At 28.2% G+C, this 13,389-nt stretch overlaps 2 long non-coding RNA genes across 2 annotated transcripts; both read left to right on the forward strand.

Moving 5' to 3' along the window:
* Nucleotides 1-4,538: 4,538 nt before the first annotated feature.
* LOC147927223 (uncharacterized) lies at nucleotides 4,539-5,751 on the forward strand. Its single transcript, XR_015582827.1, has 2 exons — nucleotides 4,539-4,824; nucleotides 5,420-5,751. It is a non-coding gene; the product is annotated as an uncharacterized LOC147927223 (long non-coding RNA).
* A 1,658-nt stretch (nucleotides 5,752-7,409) lies between these two features.
* Nucleotides 7,410-8,820, forward strand: LOC147927224 (uncharacterized). The gene is made up of 4 exons (XR_015581554.1): nucleotides 7,410-7,600; nucleotides 7,724-8,260; nucleotides 8,368-8,504; nucleotides 8,585-8,820. It is a non-coding gene; the product is annotated as an uncharacterized LOC147927224 (long non-coding RNA).
* The last annotated feature ends 4,569 nt before the right edge of the window (nucleotides 8,821-13,389 follow it).

Raw genomic sequence — 13,389 nt, forward strand, 5'->3', positions numbered from 1 at the left:
TTTCTCACCTCATTTTCTTTTTAGTTTAGTTTATAGTAGATATTTGAGAATTTATTAGTTAATTTTTTAAGCATGATGAGCTAGTTTATTAGTATATATATGATGTTTTTAGTTAATTTTTAGTTTAATTTTATATTTATTAACGAGCAAAATGACTCAAATGAACAAAATGAGGTCGAGAGAGAAGATAGACCATATATGGCAAACATACGAGATAATATTGCTGATATGTTATGGGATAATCGAAATAATAGATTTTGATTTGTAATTTTTAAAAACATTTTGTAATAGTTATTAGTTAATTATGATTAAAAATATTATTAAAATTGTTTTTAATATTTTTGTACACACCATTCCATACCATAGTCCAATTTTAACCATTCATAATGGTATGGTGTTATGCATACTATTGTATGGTGTTGTGCATACCACTAATTACTCCATACTACAGTCCACTTTACTCCATACTAAAATCTTAGTATGCACTATGTAGTATGGAGTGTATGCAGCAACCATTCAAAGCCTAAGATTCTACAAAAAAAATTCGTTGTCACACAAACATTTAGCTTACAACGGGTCAGGTGCTAACTAGACAGGTTGTGAACAGAGCCGGCCGTAAGCACAGGCTGATGAAGCAGCTGCTTGCGGCCCTATATTGATAAATAATTTTCCGGCCCTAAAATTAGCAAAATTTCTTATTAGTGTAGTGGTAAGGAATTACTAAAACCTCTTGGAGGTCTCCGGTTCGACTTTGTTTACAATCAGTTTTATTAATTTTGTTTGATTCATTAAAGATAATCGGCCAAAAAAAATTTTGGGCTTGTGGCCGATATAGTCTGTGCGACGGCTCTGGTTGTGAACATCCCAATATTACACATTTATGATTTTATCTGAACTGCAATAAAAGAAAAAAGCCAAAGTAAATAAATCATTTTTTTTTCCTTTTTAAAAATCACCAAGTGAGTAAAACAAAATTGAGCAACGATGTAAGTCAAGTCGTAGAGACATGCTCAGTTTCCAATCGGACACTAACACAGGATCCATATCCATACATCATAGGTTCATCATTAACCAAAATTTAATGGTTAAACTAGTCTATTTATCTATATATGTGCGTCGATATTAATTACATAATCTCCAAAGAGCCAGGCTTAAGCTTTACTTAATAAGTAAAACGGCTCTCAATGATTTGAGGAGCCATATCATCCGATTCTCCACTCCATTAGCCGCGTCCGGGACATGACTAAACCAAAGGTCACTAAACTCTTTAATTACTCTTTATATCCTTAAACAGAATTAAAATTGTATCAAATACAAATAGTTGAATCCTCGTGTAATTCACAAATATCATTTCAATAGCTATTTTATCAAATACTAGAATTTGTACCCGCGCATGCGCGGGATTTTAATCGAAAATATTAATATGTAACATCCGCAAACCAAATATTGTAGTTCTGGTGTGGGTGTCGATCGATACACAACGATCGACACCATGAATTTCGGTTTGGTCGAGTTTGTTTTAATTGCTGTTTGGTTCGGTTTGGTTCAATTAGAAATCCCTAAATCGCTTTTATAAGGGAAGAAGCGACGAATTAAGGGTTTTGGGAGTTTCACTTGTCGCCGTTAAGTGAGAAAAAGGGAGAAAAGGAGAGAAAACGTTTCTGTAAGTTTCTGGGCTTGTTCTTGGTATTTTGGAAAGATCTGTGACTGTAGAAGGGATAGCTGTTGTTGGGAACGAATGAGAAGCTCCTGGAGATGTTGATTCCATCGATTTCTCAACCCAATCTTCCTATTTTTGAGGTGAGTGCTTGACCATGGTTGATCTAAGCATGAGATCACTTTTGTTTGGCTGTTCTTTGTCTATTTGTGGTGTTTGCTTGCTTGGGTGTGTTGTTTTCGAGTTTCCCATAGGTTTTTGTGTCATTTGGGTGAGTTTGGGGACGAAATCAAGATGATTGGAATCGGGATTCGACGTTCATATTCGTGCAGTTCGCGTCTGCAGGTATGGCATCGATCGACACCGTTCGAGCATCGGTCGACACTGTTTGTGTCAGCATCGGTCGACACCGTTCAAGCATCGGTCGACACCATGGTTCCTAGCATCGATCGACACCGGTTTAGCATCGGTCGACACCAGTCTCATCCGAGACTTGTTTTCCTGGTTTGATGTATTGCTTGTGTTTTGTTTGCTTGCTTTAACATGAGGGTCTCATATGCTTGTGTGTATAACCTAGTAGATGGGAGGATAGCCTCACTAAGTATTTATGATAATACTTACGCATCTCAATTATTGTTTGTGGTGTGCAGGTAAAGGCAAAGTGTGATCGTGGAATCATGGCGATGAGGAGGAGGATGATCTAGGGTCTCGTTTGTGTGTTATTGGATTTATTGGTTATGTTGTTGGAACCTTGGTTAGTGTTATGTTAGGTTGATGGATAGAATGATTAGAAATGTTATTGTATTGGTTTTGTATAATTGGTATGTGTCGGCTGTGCATGTTATTTGGATGTTGGTTTACTGTTGGTTGGTTTAATTAAGTAGTATGGAATGCTTAATTATGTATTGTATTTAAAAAAAAAAAAATAGGTCGGGTTGTTTCATAATATCAATTTTTGAGTTCAAATATAATCATTTAAACTTTTGAATATAAATCTATATAAACACTAAACTTACTTTACTACATAATATACAACATATATATTGTTGAAGATAATATTTTTTAGTTATATCTATTTGCGCGTGATTTTTATTGAATAGAAATATAATCATTTGAAGTTTAAAACATAAATCTATATAAAAGCTATACGTATTTTACTAATCTATATATAACATATATTGTCTATTGTCGCAATAATGTTTTCTTGGCAAATCAACAATATATCACATGGTAACAAAAAAATTACTTAAAAAACCTCACTCGAAGAGTCTACCATCTTCTGACCTATTAGCCCTAGAAGAGTTCATTTTATATTCATATCTCATGCAAATATCTTTTTAAAAGTTCTAATGTCGACTGTTGATCGTTGGGCTAATTATAGAGATCATTTTAACATATTGATATCACATGTTAAATGTTAATATACAAAGTTTTATAAACATTTTTAGTGTTATTTCGCTACAATGGAGTTGTCCAAATACATCACCTCCAATAATAGAATTTTCGACCAAGTCAAGAATTCTTAGATGGTGAAACCATTAAACCCGACAATGAATATACGTTCTCTAATCCAAATTACATATCTTCTAAAACTTCATATGCTGTTTCCAGATGTTAATTTAATGATGCATTCTCATCTTCTGTCTTTTCAAAAAAACATAGTGTACTTTAAATATGTTGTTTCTCCCAATGTTTTGGGTTAAAAGTATATGAGAAAATTAATAAAATCTCAAGCTTGTTTTATATTTAAATTTTTTTATCATGTTATAGAATTGTAGCTTCAGTTGATAATATATCTTCTGAGATATGCTACACAAATCATATGTCACTTTTGTAACAGTTTACATATCATTTTTCTATATTTTGTGACCATTGATTTTGTTTCTTTAGACAGATTATTTTTTTCAAAAGTCTTTTTCATAGTTTTCCCAAAAAAAGTGTGACTCTTACAATGTCTTCATTTTTGATCAAAACTTTTAAGTTGAATTGAGTAATTAAGCTTTTATTTTTCTTTAAGTAAAATTTAATAATAAATCTTTGTAGTATATGTTTCTAATTAAAAACTAATATTTCATTTCAATTTTATTTTTATGTTTAGAATTTTAGAAATAAAATTACATAAATTGTTTTTTACTCCACCATGCATTAAAATCTTACTTCCATTCTAAAACTCACTAATCCATTCTAAATTTTGGAATATGAAATTTTTTTGGTTAAAATTTGAATAATAACATTACTACTAATACAATTCATAGTATTATTTTTACTATTTGAAATTTTTATTTATGTCAGTTTATTCATTTTTATTATTTATTATTTAATAAAAAATTATGTAATTTATCATAATTTAATAGGATTTTAGTGGAACTGACTAACTTTATTGCCTACTCAATTAATGAAAGAAAATATTATATGGTTTGAAAACGTGTAAAAGTTAAGGTTTATAAAACTACATAAAGGCATAATCATAATCATGTATTTAAACTATTTCATTTCTCATCCAAGATATGGTTTTTATTATGATAGGTGTCGCTAAAAGAGAATGCCAAATTTAGAAAAAACTTTCTCATATTAAAAGTTAGAAAAAACTTTCTCATATTATATAAGATATGCTTTGAAAGTTCATTTTCAATAAATAACTTTTTTTACAAAACACTATTCTAGTTTATTGGTGTTATAACATTTTGATGATTCAATACAAATAATTTTAGATCAACTTTAAGTAATATCAATTAATTTTAATAGATAATTTAAATTTATACATAATAAATAAGATAAGTTTATTTTATTATTTATAAAAATAATATCTGACCTAATTAATTAATATTATAAGATCAAATATTATCTATATTTCAAATATAATATATTTTTCTCATATGACCAAAAATAGTATTTCAAATCTAAAAAATATTAAATATTATCTTGTGATAAAAAAAAAAACTGTGAATCAATAACAAAAAAAGCATATGAGAAACATATCTAGTTATATGTTTTGATGAGAGAGAGGGTCTCTCATTTGAGAAACAACATATCTATTTATCTAGCCATTTTCAATTGATATATATTTTTAGTTTTAGATTATTTTTAAGACGGGTTTCTCATTGACAGACTTGAGACTCCAATAGAAGTGCTTTAAAAGCCACAACGTGACAAATCTAAGTACATAGGTCTGAATCTTTTCTAAAGAGAATTGTTAGAGACTATTTTTTGTTTTGTTTTTTCTTATGGGAGGAACGAGGAAGTATTGTTGCTTCACAAAAACGTTTGGTAATAAGTTTTTGTGTATGATGTTAACATTAGTTTAGAGTTTAGCTAGACTCGAAATCATTAGTAATAATACTAATAGTTAAGCTATGATATTACCGCCTTTCTATTTTCTTAGCCTGCCATATAAATAATCGTTTTCAATATGTGACATGCTTTCTACTATAAACAATATCGAATTTTGTATATTTAATATACGATTCTCAATTTTGGAAAGCGTTTAAACCTAACATGGCATGTTTAGGATACGCTTATATATTGAATATACGTGTTTAAAATAAGCATTTAAACCTCAGTTTTTTTTTTGGGTCCTAAAAGGTCAATATCCTTTTACTCGCTCAATAATTTACCATTTCTCTTTAGATTCAATTAGCTAATTGTATCAACGTTTTCCATTATTTTTTGGTCATCAAAGTTTTCCATTCATTGTTTTGGAAGCTAATTAACTTATATAAGACCTCTTCTTCTTGATTGAATATACTCTATTTCTTTTTTCAGCTTTCAATACAAACAAAGATTATAATAGAGAATAATGGAGGGCCTGTCGCTACTGGTGTTAATAGTCGTTTTTGCCGTTTTTGCAGTTTTGATAGGCTTTGGCATGTGTTTTACGCGTATCTTAGAAGAGACAAATAATGATCCTTCATAATCGGTGATTATACGTCAATTCGACTATGTCTATCTAAGATACTTTTTATTGTTTTCTAATAAACATAATCTAATCTATGTTTATAGTTTCGGTTTCTGTTTTTCTTTTTTCTTTCTCATCAATAATATAGTTTGTTCCATTACTTGGTTTATAAATAAAAATAGTACTTTTGGCCTTTAAAGTTTATATAGCACTAGAATTTGTACCTGCGCACGCGCGGAATTTTAATTTAAAATATTTTCTATTAATCTAAATTCTTGAGCTCAAATATATTTATTCAAAATTTTAAGTATAAATCTATATAAACACTAAACTTACTTTACTAAGTGATATACAACAAATGTATTGTTGAAGATAATGTTTCATTGTTATATTTATTTGGTTGAGATTTTAGTTTAATTTTTTTAGGAATAAGAATCATTTAATATAAAAATAATTAATCATTTGAAGTTTAAAAGATTAATCCATATAAAAGTCATTTTTATTTTACTAATTTATATATAACATATATTGTCTAGTATCGGAATAATGTTTTTTTGGCAAATTAACAATATATCACGTAGTAACAAAAAAATGACTTAAAAACCTCCCTAGAAGAGTTTATTCCACATTCATATCCCACGAAAACATCTTTTTAAAATTTCTAACATCGAAAGTCGATGGTTGACCTAATTATAGAGATTATTTAAACATAGTGATATCACATTAAATGCAAATATACAAACTTTCATTAAGATTTTTATTGCTATGTCACTACAATGGAGTTTTCCAAGTGCATTACCTGCCATAATAGAACTTCCGACCAAGTCAAGAATGCTTAGATGGTGAAACGATTAAACCCGACAATGAATATCTGTTCACTAATCTAAGTTTGTCTAAAACCCTTATATGTATGTTATTTTCAGATGTTAATTTTGTGATACAACCTTAGATTCATCTTCTCAAAAAAATATGGTGTACTTTAAATATGTTGTTTCTGCCAATTTTTTCGGTTAAGAGCATTTAATAGAATTGATGAAATCTCAAGCATGTTTTATATTTTATATTTTATCATGTTATAGAATTGTAGCTCCGGTTGATAATATGCATTGTGAGATATGCTATACAAATCACATGTCATTTTTTTTGTATGGCTTACATATCATTTTTTCTATATTTTATGACCATTGATTTTGTTTTTTTAGATGGATTATATTTTCAAGATTCTTTTTTATAGTTTTCCCAAAAAAAAAGTGTGACCTTTTTAATGTCTTCGTTTTAGATCAAAACTTTAAGTTGAGGTGAGTAATTAATCTTTTATTTTTCTACAAGTAAAATTTCATAATAAATCTTTGTAATATATGTTTCTTAGAAACAAATGTTTCACTTCAATTTTATTTTTATGTTTAGAATTTTATAAATACAACTACATAAATTGTTTTTTTACTCCACCATACATTAAAATCTTACTTCTATTCTACAACTCATTAACCCATTCTAAATTTTGGAATATAATAATTTTTTGGTTAAAATTTAAATAATAACATTACTACTAAATTAAATCTACAGTATTATTTTTACTATTTTAAAATATTCATTTATTTTACTTTTATTATTTACTAAAACAAATTTTATTATTGTATTTACTATTTAAAATTTTAAGTAATCTTACTTAATTCATTTTTATTTAATTTTTATATTATTAATTATGAGTAATAAATATGCAATGAATAAATATTTAAAATATTATTTTTAATGCAAAAAAATATATATCATTGTTTAGGTGGATGATGATGTGGAAGAATGAGAAGAGAGAAAAGTTAACTTTATATATATACATATATAAGATTATATAATAGTGCACGACGTCTCTCTCTTTCTCTATTTCTAATATTTGTAATTCTTATTTTCTTCGCTCTAGTCCGGCAGGCCCTACACATGTTGCTTTAAGGAAACAATAATATAATCTCACTTCGACTACTTAACAGATTTGGTACCATCCTTGTGAATCTGCTCTCCGGAATGCAAACTTCTCCAAAACATGTAATGATGTAAGTGATTCTTGCTTTCTCACTTGACTTTGTGATTGTAATCACTATTATCTCTGCCATTGCCAATTTCTTGCAACACAAGACACCAATAGTACTGAGTTGTTGTTTCTCTCTTGTTTCTAGGTTCCTGAGATGATAACTGGAAAGGATGTTACGGACTTGATGGATCCAAATCTGAAGGGAGATTTCTCTAAAGAAAAAGCTATCGTAATCTTAAATTCGCCTCTGAATGTTGCAACACTTGAAGCTCGGCCTGCGACTTTAACCCGACCCGACCTGACCCGACCCGAAAATTTCGGGTTTCGGTTCAACCAAATTTAGGGTTCGGTTTTATTCGGAAGGATTGAAAATCTAGTTCGGTACCCGACCTGACCCGAAACCCTATTTTTTTTATTTTTTAATAAAAACAAAAAATTATACGTAATTTAACCGGTTTAAACCGGATTTATACCGATTTTAATCGATTTTAAGATTTAAACCGGATAAACCCAAGACCAATTCTCATCCGATCCGACCCGAAACCCGACCCGACCCGAACCGATTTTTTGTTCGGTTATGTTCGGTGGATTTTTTGAAAACCCGAATACCCCGAATAACCGAAAAAACCGACCTGACCCGACCCATATGCCCGAACTCGCAGCCTTACAAGCTAAAGCACAAGTAAGGGTGCTTACTAGCTCTGTGACAGTAATTGTATTCTTCATGATTGGTTTTTAGTATTCATGTTATATAAAGCTAATCTCAGAAATAAATATTGCTGCCTAAAGCCCTTGCTTTACGAGCTTTAGCTCCGGGCCGGGCCTGATTTTGCTTGCAGGTTCCAGCTGCTGAAATGGTTGAACTGGCAAAGCAGCAAGATGTAGCATCTTCTAGTCAACAACAAGAAGTTGAACCCTTGCAAGAAGTAAGAAGGAAGAATCATTGTTGAATTCTTAATTTTCCTTGTTCATCATGTTACAAAAAAACTGATCATTTTGCTTGCAGGTTCCATCTTCTGAGACAATAAAGCAGCAGGAGGAAGCATCATCTTCGAGTCAACAGCAACAAACTTGAACAATGAATCTTCTGATATCATAAAAACTTTGGAACTCTTCTCGGATTTGCACCTTTGTTGGTTTTAGATTGAGGGTGTTTTGTGTATTTTCTAACAACTTCAAACATGTTTATGTTGTTGCATGCACAAATCATGCATAGTACATCGATATTTTTTGGGTCACATATATTCACACGATGAACAAAATACAACATGAACATTTTTATACAAAAAAAAAAATGAAATATACAATTTCCGAAAACAACAATTTCAATTTTTTTTTAAAAACATATAATTACATTTATAAAAAACGTTTAAAATTATTGGAGTCAATATTTATTATATAAAGCTGGATATCAAAGTTACTCATTAACAAGATCGTGACACGTGTAAAATATATTGATTAGATGTTGACACATGTCAAAAATTTCAAAAAATTAGATTTACAGAATTTTACATTTTTATATTTTTAAAAATTTATTTTTCTAAATCAAAAAGGAAAACTAACAAAATCAATATATTTTTCATTGTATGTTAATTATATTATATGTTTGTTCTTAATAAATTTATTTTTTATATTTGAGCTTTTCTGTTACCTCTCCTCCTCCTCTCAGCCAAATATCTCCTCCTTACGGTGAAAACTCTCATTTTTTTGGGTGAAATCCTCTCTGCTTCTCTTCAAAGGAATTTTTAACATATCGCTTACCATCTCTCCTTCCCCGGCACCGCAGCTTCTCCTCCTTACTCGTCTTCTTCATTTTCGAAATAATTTTTTTTTTGAAATCCTCGAAATGCATTGTGGAGTCTTTTTTTTTTGTCGACGCATTGTGGGAGTCTAATATTTATAGAAAGAAAAAATACAATTCGGGCCTCAAATTGTTGGGCCATACATATTAATTTTTGGGCCTTTTGTATCACATGTGATGTTATGAAATATTTGTGATTATGTGGTTCAAATATTTAAGCTCGCTGATCTGTCGGATATTCGGAAAAATAAATCTAAAATTTTAGCTACAAAAGATATAGAGATCTCTATGTGTGGGTCCAACCCAAATTTTGATAGAGTGTTTTTCAAATGCTCATTTTCAGACAAGATTTTAAAATTTTGGTTTTTACTTCTTCTATGTTATTTTTTTATAAAACCAAAAACCATTTTTTTTTCTTTTGGGGCCTTTTTAAAAAAATACTTGTGGATTCATGTTTTTATTAAGTCCATGTAGTTATCACTGCGGTTAAAAAAAAGAGACTTTTGTTGTTGCATTCTAAAACTACTCTTAGTCCAATGTAAACGAGATGATAATTAAATATTTTGATTTAAAAAAATCAGATATGATTAGGTTCTTACTGATTATTGCAAGATCCATTTCTGATCCGATTTCCGGATCCTATCACCATTTGAATTATTAGCTTGTATCATAGCAATATCGAACCTATTCTTATTGTTGCGTAGTAGAGATATAGCTTCACCCTCTTCATTTCAAAACCAAAAAATCTTGTCCTCTACATAAATCTAGTTATAGTTCCCAAGCAGATGCATAAATTGATTTCCCTTAACGAAAAAATAAGAAATCTAAAATCAAAATCTTGTGGATTCTTGTTTTTATTAAGTCCATGTAGTTTTTAAATTGTTTTTTGGATCTTTTTTTTTGTTTTTTAGATTTATTTTTTTTGCCTACAGATTTAAAAACTAAATATATCAAATATCAAAATAAAAATACTAATTTAAATCTATACATGTTTGTGAGTTAATTTGACTTATTGACCATTCAAAGCATGCTTGACTTTTATTGACATAAAAATTACTAATTTTAAATCTGCATAAACCAAAATTTATTCACACACTCTTTGGTATTGATTTCCACAATATCAGTGGTGGAGTATAAATACTGTACATTTTGTACATTTGAAAATTATGTCTAAAATGGTTGATTTCCATGCCACCCACCTATAATGGTACCTTTTAAAAAAAAAAGTTAAAACATAGACAAACTGTTTTTGAATCAAGAAAAAAAAAGTATAGAGAGAAACCTAATTCTGATTTGATCATGAAAATATGACAATCGATCTTAATGTTTCCGTCTATTTCTATATAAAAAAGTATTTGTTGTATAGGACAACAAACCTAGTATAATTTCATTTAAACGTCTTATCTGTTTATCCAAACAAAAAATGTAAATATACGTTTTTCCATGAAAACTACAAAAAAAAAAAAATTGTTTTAGAGTAAAATTATACAATCATGTTTTAAAAAAAAAATATACTCACATTTTACTCATAATTGCAAGAATTATATTGTCACGCGATGAACAATATAACATGAACATTAATGTTCGATTAGTGTTCATTCAAATCTTTGGTTCTTGTATATATTAAACTAAGATGTACATTCATTTGAGTATCAAATAACATAATCACACTTTTTTTGGTCTTTTAAATATTATGATATCAAAATTAATATTGATATTTTCATGATATTATGTAGTTTCTTAGCCTAGTAAGTATCACCCGTGATGAAATTTCTTTTTCCTATTTAGCAATACTTGATTGTTAGTTTCGGAAATGACCATTAATATAAACTTTTAAATAGTTGAAAAAATGTTGAACATTGGAGTCAATCTTATATAATATAAGAATGTTTCTTGAAATTTACTCTAAACTTTTTTACATTTACTTTTAATATTTGAAATTTGTCAGACGAGTCTCTTTTAATTGTTAGTGATGTGTTTAATTATTATATTAATTTATTATGATTAATTTCTTTACTTTGACTAAATATATATATATATATATATATATATATATATAATTTTCTCAGTCTTTTATTTATCAATATTTTAAATATCAATATTATGTCGGGAAAAATATTCATATATGACACCAATAATATAGTTTATTTGACACTTATAATGTGGAGAACATAATTAAACTCTTATAAATTAATTGATTGATTAATTCCAAAACTACATTGTTATAAAAAAAATTTAATGGCATACTAATTATCATATGTATGATCAAACGATAATGTATAAATTTTGAATATTACATACTTCATCAACTTTATCAGTTAAAATATAATTAAGAAATAACGTTGAGCTACAATATTTCAATTTTGATTTTTTCTTTGAAATAGCATTATATGAAAAATTTCAAACATCTTTACTCACAAGTAGAAAGCTAATGGCAAAAATAATATTCCATCAATAAGAGTCAACACCGAGGTGCAAACTATCTTGATATTAAAATGAATAGCATTATTTTTTGCATTTTTCGAAGATTCAATACTTGAAGCACTTCTTAATTTGATCATACCATTTCAAGTTCTTGTTGAAGATAGATCACTTCCTCATATCTTCAAAAAAAAAAATCATGAAGTTTGATGTTGTAATAAAGTAGATATTTTGTTCTGTAATTGAAAATAATCACAACTTGTGAAATGAAAGCTCAACAACAAACTTGTTATAATGTTTTGACATGTGTCATCTTCTTCTTTTAATTGTTAGCAACGTGTGCAACTATTTACATTAATTTACTATAATTTAATTTCTCAACTTTTTGAAAATAAAATATATATATTTTACTATTTTCATTTGTTTTTTTCATAATTTTTAATACCAGTTTTATGCGGGGAACAAATTTATATATTACACCAATAATATGGTTTATTTGACACCTATGGTGCAAATAACAAAATTAAACTGTTACAATATATATATATATATATATATATATTTGTTGATTCAAAAACAAATTGTTATAAATAAGCTTTAGTAACATACTAATGATCATATGTATGAATTTTAAATAAAATACATGGTTCATCAATCACATCAAGAATTATATTAAAAATGAATTAGACGATAATCATTACAATTGTGTTACAGTAAGATTGATCTGTCTTTTATATAGTTGCAAATGATCACAACTAACAGTTAAGATTTTAGTTTTTTTATTCTTTAACTCTTATTGTGTCATCATCTCCAACCAAATAGTTTTACTACTATATCACCAAGTTTTAGTCTACCACACTCTTACCACCATTTTATCGCTAATAAATGTAGTATTACCTTTTAATGATATTCTTTACATGTCAACCAAATAAATCTGATTGTTTTTGTTACAATCAAGCTATCTTATTTTGGTCATATATCGAGTCATTGTTCTCTAGCACTACAGTTATAAAAAATAAAAGATAGATGTACCTAAATGTATCAACCATAACAAATCATTCTCTTTACACTATCATATTTGGTTTAAAGTGACGGCCAGAAATTGTATAAGCTTACAAAGAGTTTGATATGATTCTTGATTATATTCATTTTTAGATGTAAAAACTATATGAAGTGGCTAAGATCTCCTCAAAAACTACAGAATTGCAGATCTTCTTAAGTGCGTATAATTGGTGGGATGCTTAAATCACAAAAAGATTGACAGAATTTGTGACTTTTTACTGATCTTTTCATAAAAAAACATGCATGTTTTTCCAAGTTTAAAACTTGAACATTGGTAAAAAAAATGTCCTCTCTTTTTTTGCCAACTGATATTCCTCATAAGATATAAAAACTTGTTTTGTGCATTTTAATAGACTAGAAAATACTATAAACTATCATACAATTTTTATTGTATATATCGAGATAATTTAATAGTTAAAAATCCAAATAAGCATTCAAATTTCTCCAAATTAGCATCAAAACTTTACTATTGTGCTTATGATTAACAATGGTTATATAAAATATGTATATAATACATAATCTAAATT

The sequence above is a fragment of the Camelina sativa genome, chromosome 15, assembly GCF_030686135.1.
Source record: "Camelina sativa cultivar CO46 ecotype springtype chromosome 15, ASM3068613v1".
NCBI lineage: Eukaryota > Viridiplantae > Streptophyta > Magnoliopsida > Brassicales > Brassicaceae > Camelina > Camelina sativa.